The sequence below is a fragment of the Rattus rattus genome, chromosome 18 (assembly GCF_011064425.1).
Source record: "Rattus rattus isolate New Zealand chromosome 18, Rrattus_CSIRO_v1, whole genome shotgun sequence".
NCBI lineage: Eukaryota > Metazoa > Chordata > Mammalia > Rodentia > Muridae > Rattus > Rattus rattus.
Genome location: NC_046171.1, coordinates 14,949,781 through 14,962,119, shown reverse-complemented (window position 1 = coordinate 14,962,119; position 12,339 = coordinate 14,949,781). Strand labels below are relative to the sequence as shown.

Genomic DNA, 12,339 nt, shown 5'->3' with positions numbered 1-12,339 from the left:
TAAATTTTTGTGATTTCTTCATTGTTTCTCTTTCCATTTTTAGATTCTGGATTGTTTTGTTCAATTCCTTCACTTGCTTTTTTCCCCCCTGTAATTCTTTAAGGGATTTTCAGGCTTCTTATTTAAGGGCTTCTACTTGTTTATCTGAGTTCTCCTGTATTTCTTTAAGGGAGTTATTTGTGTCCTTCTTAAAGAACTCTAGCATCATGAGATTCGAATCTTGCTTTTCCAGTATGTTGGGATATCCAGTATTTGCTGTGGTGGGAGAACTGGGTTCTGATGGTGCCAAATAGCTTTGGTTTCTCTTGCTTAGGTTCTTGTGCTTGCCTCTTGTTATCTGGCTATCTCTGGTATTAGTTGTTTTTGCTGTCTCTGAGTGGAGCTTGTTTCTCCCATGGCCCCATGAGCCTGAGATCTTAGGAGTGAGCACACTCCTGGGATAGCAGCTCTCTCCAGGCAGGATTTGGGTAAGGAGAGCTGTGGGACAGCTTTAGTTCTGGGCACAGTGGAGATGGGAAGAATCCTGTTCCAGGCTTCTCTGTGGTTTCTGTGCCCTGTGTGTTCCTGGCGGGTCCCTCTTTGGACAGTTATTGGAGTGAAAGTGGTGGTGCTAGAGCGAGAGCACTCCTGGGAAACAATCTCTCTCCAGTCAGGATTTGGGTCTGGAGGGATGTAGGACAGCCTTAGTTCCAGAGCACAGATGGAGATAGGAAGCTTCCTCATTTCTTTTTTGTTGTTGTTTTTGTTGTTGTTGGTGGTGGTAGTGTTTGTGTGCATATATCCATGTAGTGGTCAGATGATAATTTGTTGGAATTGACCTTCTCCTTCCACCGTGTGGATCTTGGAGGTGGATCTCAGGTTATCAGCTTGGCCATAAGTGCATGAACCCCCAGAACAATATTGTCATCCTTATGTATTTATTTTATTAATTCTCTGATAATTTTTTATGATGTTTTACTCATGTTCTTCCCTTTTAATCAAAGTGTTTTGAGCATATTTATGATTTTTAAATATTTGGTCTTATCTTCCTTAAATTCCTATAGAAAATTATATACTTGGATAAATATAAAAATATTCATTGACAAATAATTCATTGGTTATTTTTTGATAATTAGCGTATAAGGCAAACACCCTTGGAGGACAATCATTTTAATTTTGGGGTTTCTGTGTTTCTTCTTGTGACTTGACAAGGTGTGGCTATGCACACCTGGTTTACCACTGGCAGCAGCTAGGTACTTCTGAGCTCGTGGCTGTTGGGACTTGAGCTGGACTGACCAAAAAAAGGTGAACTTGAACTATTAGAAGTCAAAAGCTGTGAGAAGGGAATGTGGAATGTGGGTAACCTATTTAAAACAATACCATGCTAGAGTCTAACAGGAATCCATTATGTGCAGCCAATGAAACTCAATGGTTATTACCCCCAAATGAAGCTCTTTATAAAGTCATTTGTTTATGGATTAATGAGGAAGCCAACCCACCCACAAAACTTTGACCCCAAATTTATCATGTCTACAAGAAATGCAGAGAGATGGGGGATAGAGCAGACAGAGCCAACCAATAGCAGGCCCAGCTTGATACCCACACCATGGACAAGCACCAATCTCTGACACTATTAATAGTATTGTTATGCTTGCACATAGGAGCCTGTTCTCTGAGAGGCAAGACCCATTAGCTGACTCAGACAGATGTGGATACCCACAGCTAAACAGTGGGCAGAGCTTGGGGACTCTTATGGAAGAACAGGAAGGATTGCAGGCCTCAGAGGGAATAAGACCTCCACAAGAAGACCAACAGAGTGAATTAACATGGACCCTTAGGGTTCTCAGAGTCTGAACCACCAACCAAAGAACATACAGATTGGACCTAGGCCTCCCTGAAAATATGTAGCAGATGTGCAGCATCCTTTATGCAATTCTTATTTGCATATCTTTATGCAAGTAGACCAGCACCAAACAACAAAGCAGCAGCCACATTTATGGATTAACTTCTCAAATAATAGAGATCAAGTCTACTTCGAAGTAGTGAGGTATACTGAAATTAACCCCGGACCTTGGTATCAGAGGTGCCTATTTATACCATGGCTTCAAAACTTGTAAGTTACACATTGGATTAGTTTCACATTGTGGGATACAGGAAGGAAACAGTAGCACATCCGGAAGCAGACAGAAATCATGTACCCTCAGTGACCCACTCTAAGTGACCACCTTCTATCAGTTGGACCCCATCTCCCCATGTTCCCAGATTTAGCCTATGGGTAAAAATTTAGATTCAAACTATAAAATTTTGTCCCTGTCCCTCTAAATCTCCTAATTCTCAGTATAAATCTAACTTAAAGGGGCCAATGGGAGTCACGGTGCAACCAGAATTATATGTCATCTTCAACTTGACCGAATTAATCTACCACCATGGGAGTCATGATACAACCAGAAATCTATGTCATCTTAAATGGGACCAAATTAATCTAACACCTTAAAACTCAGCCTCTTAACAAAGCTTCTGGACACAGAAAAATATGGATTCCTTGACAGACTCTAACATGAATAGGGTTAAGTCCAGTTCCAAGTAGAAACTTGTTCTTACTGGGAACTCGAGTCCCATGTTTATTGTCTGAGTTCCTCTTGGCATCCTGGTCTTCTTTGATCTCATCATCATGACATGTTAAGCTCTGCTGTAGCATTTTAGGCATTTTTATGCGTCTTTAGTGTCTTCCATGTATCTTTCACAAGTCAGTTGTTAAGGTTTAAGGACCACATATATGTAGAGCTTTTGTTACAGGGAGGATCCTTGTAGATTAACTTACTACTGTGTTTACTTTTTATCATTGTGATTTAATTACCTGGGAGAACAAAACTTAAGGAAGGTAAATTTAATTTGGGTGATGACTTTCGAAGGCTCAGCCCCTGTCAATGGATTATGCCAAACATTATGGCAGCATTAGCAAGTGGAGAAACAGAGTGGTTCACATTATAGAAGGTAAGAGAGGGACAGGGAGTGGCCAGGGGTGACAGAATCCCCAAAGAATCTGACCTACCAGACTATTTCTTACATGTAGATCGTCATCTCTCATTGTCTCTAGATACTTCCAAAATCCCTCTGAAATCTAAGCGTCTAAAAGTTGTTTGTCATGGATTTTTGTGTTCAAACTATTGTGCTAGTCTTGGATAAGCAAGCAACTTTCTAAGTTATAATATTTTTTACTTATTATTACTTATTAGGAAGAATATTATGTATGTTGTGAAGTGGCTGGAATATTACATGAAAGAATATTATGCAATCTATCTAATGAATCACTGAAGAAATATCACACTAGACACAAACTTCTTTTTAAATTTGAGTTCAAAATTGCTTCTCTATAACATTGTTTTGATTGCTGGTTTCTGTCCCCCTGAATCATGTAAAGTCACTTGACTCTTCAAAAGCAGTCATGGACTCTAAACTCAATACAACATCTTTCACTTCTTCACTTAAATATTTATCATAGAAGGATAAAAATATCTTTTCTATCCAGTACCTATCAGCTGCAGGAGAAAATTTATTGGAAAACAACCTGGGTGCATTGAAGACAAAATAAAAGAGAAAGACTGGAATGTTTGGAGTCCCAGTTGCAGTTTCAAGGTTATCAGCGATACCATGGGAATAATTGGAATTTATTGCTACTTCAGTGTGACACTAGTGGGATGGAGGCAGAATTGGTACGTTGGGCATATGACATGTTGCACTATACCACATATCAATATTTCTGTATATTACTAAATAAGTATTAAATAATAAATTGAATTTATGGAACTAACTACACATTTCAAATACTAAGGTTCTCACCTGCCAACAACCAAGCTAGTCTTTCTCTAAAACCCTCGCTGGCCCATGCCCAGGAACCAGCCCTCTTTCCCTACCCCATTTCTTTGTCACACTAGGCAGCACTAGAGTCACTTTCTCCCTGAAAACCTGGTGACATGACAGCTAGGGAAACAGGTAAGCCATTTGGACTCCCCTTCCCATCCTCCAATTCCCATTGGTCTGTCTTATCCCAAGGTTGGAAGCAGATCGCCCTCTGCTCCCTTTTCTTCATCTTTGTATATGTTCCAAAATGACTCAACAGCTCTTCCATGGTCTTCTTTCCTCACCCTACCCCTTTGTCTCACCTACCAACACTTTGAGGTAGTGATATCCACTTGTGATGATAAGCAAAGGCTCATGGGGTGACTTTTACTCTCTCTCCCCCATCCTCCAGTTACAATTCCCCAGTTTCATATAGAGCAATTTGTTCTGCTATTGCCCATAGCAGACAACATGCAGGGGCTTTTCTTTCTCCATTCCCTGTGGACTTCACAGATCCCCAAGGCAGACCCAACTTTCTCTCCTCCTGTGAACAAGCAGATGGTTCAAAAGACCTCAGCATAAAGCCAGATATAACGAATTTGAAAAGAAAGTGGAGAAGAGTCTTGAACTCATTGTTACATTCTGAACACAGTCCTGTTTGTAGAGGCACTAAGAACGTAAATTAATTAACTGGTCCTCATAAAACTGAAACGTCTCTGTATGGCAAAGGACACTGGCATTCAGACAAAGCATTGGGGTACAGAATCAGGAAAATCTTTTAATAACTATACATCCACTAGAGAGCTAATATCTAAAATATATTAAAAAATTTTTAAAAACTGGACATTGATAAACTGAATAAACTAAAAATGTGGGATGCATCTAAATAGAGTATTCACAGAAGAGGAAACATAGGTTGTAGAGAAGAAGTTGTTGGAACAGTTAACATCATCAATGTCCTTAGTCATGTGAGTCAAACTGACCTTGAGAGTCCATCGTACACCAGTTAGAATGGCCAAGATCAATAAGACGAGTGGCAGCTCATGCTGGAGAGGATGTGGAATAAGGGGGACATTTATCCATTGTTGGTGGGACTGCAAACTTGTACAGAGTACTATGGAAATCCAGTTTGGAGGGCTTCTGGAAGCTGGGAATCTACCTTAAGATCTATCTATACCGCTCTTGGGCATCTACCTAAGGGACTCTACATCCTTCTATAAAGAGTGATGCTCATTCATGTTTATTGCAGTTATATCCATAAAAGCAGAAAGTTGGAGACCACCTCTCAGTAGCTGAGTGGGTAAGGAATATACAGTACATCACACAATTGTTTAAAAAAACATGAAACCAAGAACTTTGCAAGTAATTTGATAGAGCTGAAAGAAGTTATCCTGTATTTAGTTCTGACCCCCCAAACAAATATATGTATTCACTTAAATATAGATGTAAGCTGTTAAGCCTTACAAGCCCATTATAATCCATACACTCCCAGAGGTTAGATGAAGATGAAGAGTAAGGGACTAGAGGGGAGAATCCATCATCTTAGGAAGGTGAAGTAAAACAGGTATAGATGGGGAGTGGCTAGAACTGGAAGATCAAAGATGAATGGGAGGAAAGAGGGGAGTGAGGGCGGGAACCTAATGAGGGACAACTAAATCTAAGGGCCATTAGAGATGGTTTGTGGAATGTTGACACAGTAGAAACACACACACACACACACACACACACACACAAAGGTGATCCAAGTTGAATAACCCGATAATGGAGGAAACTCAGCCCCCACCAAGTAAAGGTACCAGTGTTAGGAATGGCTACATCTAATTGAATTGTTTGCCATTGGGGCCCCATGGGAACTTCTAAGCTACACAGCCTATTGCCAAGTCAATTGGAGGCTCTCTACAGACCAATGGAAAGGGTCTATTCCTGAAGTCAGTAACTCCTTGACTCCCTGAACTTGGAGAAATGGAGTTGTTCCCTATCTAGAGCCTTCACCAATTCATGATACTACATGTTACTCTGTACACTAACAAAGGAGAATGTTAAATACCTACCCGGCTACAAACCCTTCAATGTACAATGGCGACCTGTCTGCAAGAAGTGCGAGTGTGTTGAGATAGGGTTTCTCTCTATCTCCGTGCCTTTGTTTCTACATTGGAGAACAAAGGCCTGAATTTCTTTCATTCCTCCCTCTTATGGAGATGAGTGTCTGTGGATATATTTATATCCCCTTTCTCTATATATAACTTGAATTAACTTCCTTTCCTATACATTTAAATTTAATTAAACTCCCTTCTATTTTCTGTACGAGCCTATTCATAGGTTGATTTATGAATGGATGTCATGTTATGTTATCTTAGAATTGTTGTGTTTTAAGAAAATGCCAGCAACCAATAGCTTCAAAGGACAGACTTCGGGGCTTTGGATTTTCCTGGGTTTGGGACTGGGAGAGAGGAAATGAGGCAGGAGATCTGCCATGCAGGGAGAGTGTAGAGGAGAGGAGAGACACCATGCCATGCATAAGAAGACAGGACAAAGAGGCATGGCCACCATATGAAGGAGAGCATGGCCCAGAGCAGCCAAGAGAAAACACAGAATTTAATAAGCTGTAACTCAGAATTATGAGCGGGGGATAGAGTCTACCAATAGTGGGGGTTAGGCAGTAGCCCAACTGTTGTGTTGGCTAAGGAATATCAAAACATAAAGGCTGTGTGTGTAGCTTTCATTCCAGAACGTAAAACATCGAGGCAGGTATGACCCTGCCAATGGAATTTATTAAATATTAATTCAACACCATTGTGATAGTGGCACAAAATCTGTGGGACTAACCAGTTAGTATCTGATTAAAATCAAAGGCTTATTCTATGAGATGGAACCCACAGCTGACACTGCTCCTCTGGCCAAGAACCCAAGACTATGCTAGAGCCCCAGGGGAATAACCAACTACTACTGTTCCACTATAGGAATGCAATAATATGTTGACCCCTAATGGCATTCTGCTATACTTATAGATAAGATCAATATCTTACTTGGTGACCATCAGCGACACTTTCTCCTGAAGGAGATGGGAATTAATACAGAGACCCACAGCTAGACAATGTGCAGAGAGTGAGAGACCTTGGACCTAAAAGATCTAAAAGAGACGTCTCCATCAATTCTCTCCCTGTCAGAGTTGGGGAATATTTTAGAAGACAAGGCAGAGAGAGTGTAAGATCCAGAGGAGATTGAGGACACAGAAGTAACAAGGAGACTCATCTATATCTATATCTATATCTATATCTATATCTATCTCTATCTCTATCTCTATCTATCTTTCTATCTATCTATCTATCTATCTATCTATCTATCTATCTATCTATCTATCTATCTATCTATCTATCTATCTATCTATAGCAGGACTGATGCCCATACGAACTCACAGAGACTATAGCAGCATACACATGGCCTGCACATGTCTGGCCCTGATGTGGTCCCAGTGCTAAGAATGGACTCGGACACAGGCTCCCATCTCTAACCCAGAAGCTGTCTGCAGTTGTTAACTGCTCACAAACGAAAATGCTTGTCACTAGTTATGTAAAACCACTCTTAAGGCCAGGTCTTATGACTGTACATGGGCAACACAAAACTATCTCAATAATGCTTTGTTTGGGATTTTTCTTTTTCTTACCCTTCAGATCTTTTGTGTAGATATCGAGGTCTTCAAATTTTATGCTTTCAGAGTATTTCTTCGCATGTTACATGTGTTTATTAATGGTGCATTCTCTTTGGATCCTTGTTTTTCTGTTTGTTTTGTTCTATTTGGTTTGTTTTTATTTTGTAGCACTAATATTATTATTATTAGTAGTAGTATTAATTTCCTTTCTTAGATGTCTGGTTATTTTCTATTGAGAGAACAATAGAACTTGGAAGGCAGTAGGGAGAATCTGTGAGGAGCTGGAGAGGAGGAAATCAATCAGAATACAGTGTATGGAAAAAATCTATTTTCAACAAAGCAGCAAGAACATTCATTAATCAACAAAACCATCTCCCAAATTCAAGAGCAATTTGTTCAAAGAAACAGCGAGGATGTCTGGAAAACTAAAGGTAAACTAGAGACACAGTAGAGCTATGTGAAGAAAATATTGTTGCTTCCATGAAGTGGGAGAGGACCCAGTTACTCCACTGACCAGTATAAAGAATGACCATAAGTCCTAGGTTAAAACAAAACAAAAACAACAAAACCCCCAACAATAACAATAACCACCCATCCTTTTCATTAATATTGTGTTGATATTAATTTCCACTCACATTTTTATTTTGTTCAGAAAGCATAAGTGTTGGACACTGGATGGATAAGAATAAAACTTTTGGCCTAACCCTGGATTGTGTGTGCATATATGTGTCTTTGAACTAGGCTCTAAAATTTGTCTAAAATTTAAAAGAAAGCCTAACTGTTAATTAGCTTGACATTAAGCTTTTTTTTTTTTTTTTTTGCTAACAAACATTGTGGATTCTGACTACAAATAATTTTATTTTAATTGAATTTTAAGATCCTGCAGTTTTAATCATGACGTTACTTTTGATGTAGTTCAAATTATAGTCTAAAACTTTTTCATAGTGTTGGGTAATTCTTCAGTGTTTAGCCCACAAAAGATCATATTTCTAAAGCTTTTCCCTAATTTTTTAAAGCCTTATTTTATCTAAGTGCAAACTTAAAACTGAAGTTATTGACATACATAAAATCACCCAAACACAGAATTGGATTTTTTTGTTTGTTTGTTTGTTTGTTTGTTTTTTAGCAAGTCAGGGGTTCCTTTTAATTAAGTGGAGTGATGTTTTCTTTGACTGCTACACTGACACCTGTATGGAAAGCGACTCTCCAACTATTCTAAGTACTCTCTGCTGGGGCTCAGTGAGATGCAGCTTTTAACGAAAACGTTCCTATAAATAATAATCTGGGGAACACAAATGTGCACATTGATCGAATGATTTGTGCCTCTTTTTATGTTTCAACCCTGATTGCAGAGCCAGCAAGGCTGAAACTATTGGTATTGACCCCTTCATAGAACACAAGCTTTCTAATCTCTGATTACTATGATAGGAGAATAAGAAAAAAAATATATGGCTTTTCCCTGCAAAGCTTATGTCTTGATAAAAACAGAGTAGAGCTTTTGGAGTTGATTCAGTTTTGAAAGCTTAAAAGATTCTCCCTTCTCTGGTAAATGATAGAGCCCAAAGTCTTGCATGGACAGAGTGGGCCAGCTATATCCCCTGACCTAGATTTTAAAACCTTTAAGCTACTGCCCTGGAATTGGCAATCCTGCCCAGAGCCCTGTGCATGCTGGGAAATTGAGAGCTAGGATTCAGTCTCAGTGTGGCACTGAGGATGTACATAGCCTGAGTCAATGCATCTTTTGCTCCTATTCTCTGAGCTCACATCTGTAACCGGGGATGCTCTGAACTTGCTCCTGTAACCAGGAAACCCCTGAGCTCACATCTGTAACCATGGATGCTCTGAGCTGACTCTTGCAACCATGGAATTTTTTAATCCAACTATTATACCTAGTTTTACCTCATAAAACTATAATGTTCCTACCAAAATTGCACTATGATGTAAGGACAGGTTTCTTGTTCTGACATAGCAATAGAAAAATGTTGGCAACAAATGCACTTCATTTTAAGGCTTAATGAAGACGACAATTGTCTACCACTGGATTTAGCTGGGGACTAATTTACAGATTTACACTTTGAGCCCAACCGTAGTGGAAGAGATAGAGAGATGATGAAGAAGGCAGCCTTTGCTGTAGGTCACAGTCACAGCTCGCTATATCCTCCCAGCTATCCAGGCCAGCAGGTGGAGCTTGGAGCTTTTCTCTCACTGGGCTAACAGCATCATCATCCTAGTGATGTTAGACTCCTTCTTGACAATCCAATTTGGAATTCACAAATCATTTTCTACCTAGGAGAGCAGCTACAAAAACTTTATTTCTATCATTTCATTATTTTCTTTTAAGCTAAAGAAGTGTCTGGGCTATAAAGCAAACATCATTTATGACCTTTTCTTAAGTGGAAAAGAACTCTGAATTCCAAATGACAGCCTCATAATGACTGAACCACACCCCTTTTGAGTTGTTACAGAATTACATACATGTAAGATGTGTTATTTGGCTTCAAGAAACAGAGCAGCTGAAGGGGGAAACTCTTTGGTTGACAAAGCCATGGTCAGCCCCTCAACAGACCGTGTAGGAAGCAGAGCTCTACGGGTGGCTCCTGCAGGCACTTGTAGGTCGCTGTGAGTGTGACCACAGGACTACCGCTTTCCCAAAATGTACTGAGGGCATTTCTGGCCCCTGCTATGAAGCTGTCTGTAGGTAGGAGAAACAAACGTAACACCACTTAGAAGCCCTTTCCACAGATGCACACCAGAGGGGAAACAAGGAACCCCTCAGAGGCTGAACAGGAGGGACATCTGGCTGACAGATGAAGTGACGAGACTGTAAAGCCCAGTACCTCTGCTGTCGAATGACAGTTGTGACCTTACTGTGAAACAATCCTGGCCTTCGGAACTGTTTATGAGCAAGGTCAAGAAATCTAAAGCTTCCTAAAGGTGGCTTGGGCAGCTCTTGTGTTTTGGTGCACAGAGTAGCACCAGAGTGTTGAAGCAGTGCACGAGTATCTATAAGAAGCTGATACTAAGCACAGCTTTCCAGATGTTGGTAAAGAAGTCAACCCAACCCAACATCCTTCAGCAGGTCTTCCTCTCAACTACAGGAACAAAGCAAGATAGAAGAACAGGAATCCACTCAATACCTGGACGTATATGGCCCTGCAGAGGCCAGAGAACTTATGTATAGGGAGAACTATGAACTGGGAGAACCCCTGGTGCAGAACTAAGGTCTATGCTTAAGGCTGACGAGACAAACAAAAAAGAACAACCCACATCCAAATCTGGCTTGTCGAGAGCCAAGCAAACTGGAGAGGAAGGCGGGCTGCTGCCTCAGAGCTGGCCAAGGTTTTCGGGTCAGGAATGGGACAACTCAGGGAATCGGTGCATTAAAAATAAAAATAAAATATAAAATAGAATGAGCAACCCCCCCAAACTTCCAGCCAGGACAGGACTGGGAATAATGGGTTGATTTCCTGTTGAATGCTACCAAAAGGAGCAATCATGTTTCAAATAGTATAGGATGACGTATGGGAGTGGGAGGCATTAGGGTTCGGAGTTATCTCACAGGTGGAAGCATTTAGTGATGGGCATTTCCTGAAAGGAAAGGGTTAATGTAAACCGTATCTTGTCTTTAAGAGTTTCTGTTCTATACATCTCCTCCTTCCCACAGTGAGGGAACAGGTCGTCTGGGTTCTTTTGCAACCAAACCACTCTTAGATGCCCAGCAGCCTGCAAACTGCTGACCCAAGGACAAGATAGACCCTGGCATCCATCCTTCTGTTATAATGGGTCCCATCTCTTCTGGCTTCCCCACAACTCTACAGTTCTGTTTCACAGAGAGCAGTTAACTAGGAAGGAGGAACTAGAACATTCCGTTTTATCACCACAGATTTATATCTTGTCAGTCTAGAAGGCACAGTCCTCTGGGCAGCTCTTCCAGGGACAACAAGGCCTAGGAACTGCTAACCCACATCGCCAAGTGACAAACCCTCTCCCCACCCCCAACTCTTTTTAGGGTTAAAGGAAGCACTAACGCTCAATACCCTATCCCTGAGTGGCGATCTAGTTACAGACAGAGCATGAGCCTCTCAATAGAAGGAGATGCTGATTTGGCCTCCTGGTGGCTCCAGGACTTGCCAGGAGCTTAGGTCTTGGCCCCAGTCTTGGTCCATGACTGTCAACTTGTAGGTGTGGCCTGCTTCCTTTTGCATGCCTCTTCAAGCTGAGTATGGGAAGCTTTCCAGTCAGGTTTACAATCATCCCCTTCACACAGCAAAACATGATCCTTGGGCTTGTTTGGGTGTGCCAGAGGCATAGTGGCAGTGACTGGGGAGCCAAATATGTCACTGGTCTTCCCACCGGGTGGGTTCGGACGATGTCGAGTTTGTACAGGAGTTGATTCATCGAAGATCCCACTTCCTTTGCCTCCTGGAGGATTTGTCCTCTTGGGAATATTTTTCGGCTCTTCAGGCGGTCCAAAAATATTCGATGCCATCCTATTAGGCTTGCTTGTTGAAGGACTTCCAAAAGGATGACTCGATTCTCCTCCTGGGAGCGTTATGGATCTGGAGCCCAACCGGCCAGCTTGGCCGTCCATGCCCTGGAACATGTTGACTGCGGGCCCTGCGCTTCAACAGATGCCACCGTGAACTCGCTTCTGTAACCAGGGAAGCTCTGAGTGCGCTCCTGTAACCAGGGACGCTGTGAGGTCATTTCCGTAACTAGGGATGAGCTCATTTCTGTACCCAGGGATGCTCTGAGTGTACTTACATCTGGAACCAGGGATTCTGTGAGCTCATTTTTACAGTTTGCATCACAGCCTCTGTCCTTATAGAAAGGGATTTACCTTTGACATAGAGATTCCTAGCAAGTATTTG

The 12,339-nt window shown here is 41.2% G+C and overlaps 1 pseudogene; it reads right to left on the bottom strand.

Annotated features, from left to right (window-relative positions):
* Positions 1-11,550: 11,550 nt before the first annotated feature.
* On the bottom strand, positions 11,551-12,071 carry LOC116887682 (annotated as a pseudogene).
* Between the last annotated feature and the right edge of the window lie 268 nt (positions 12,072-12,339).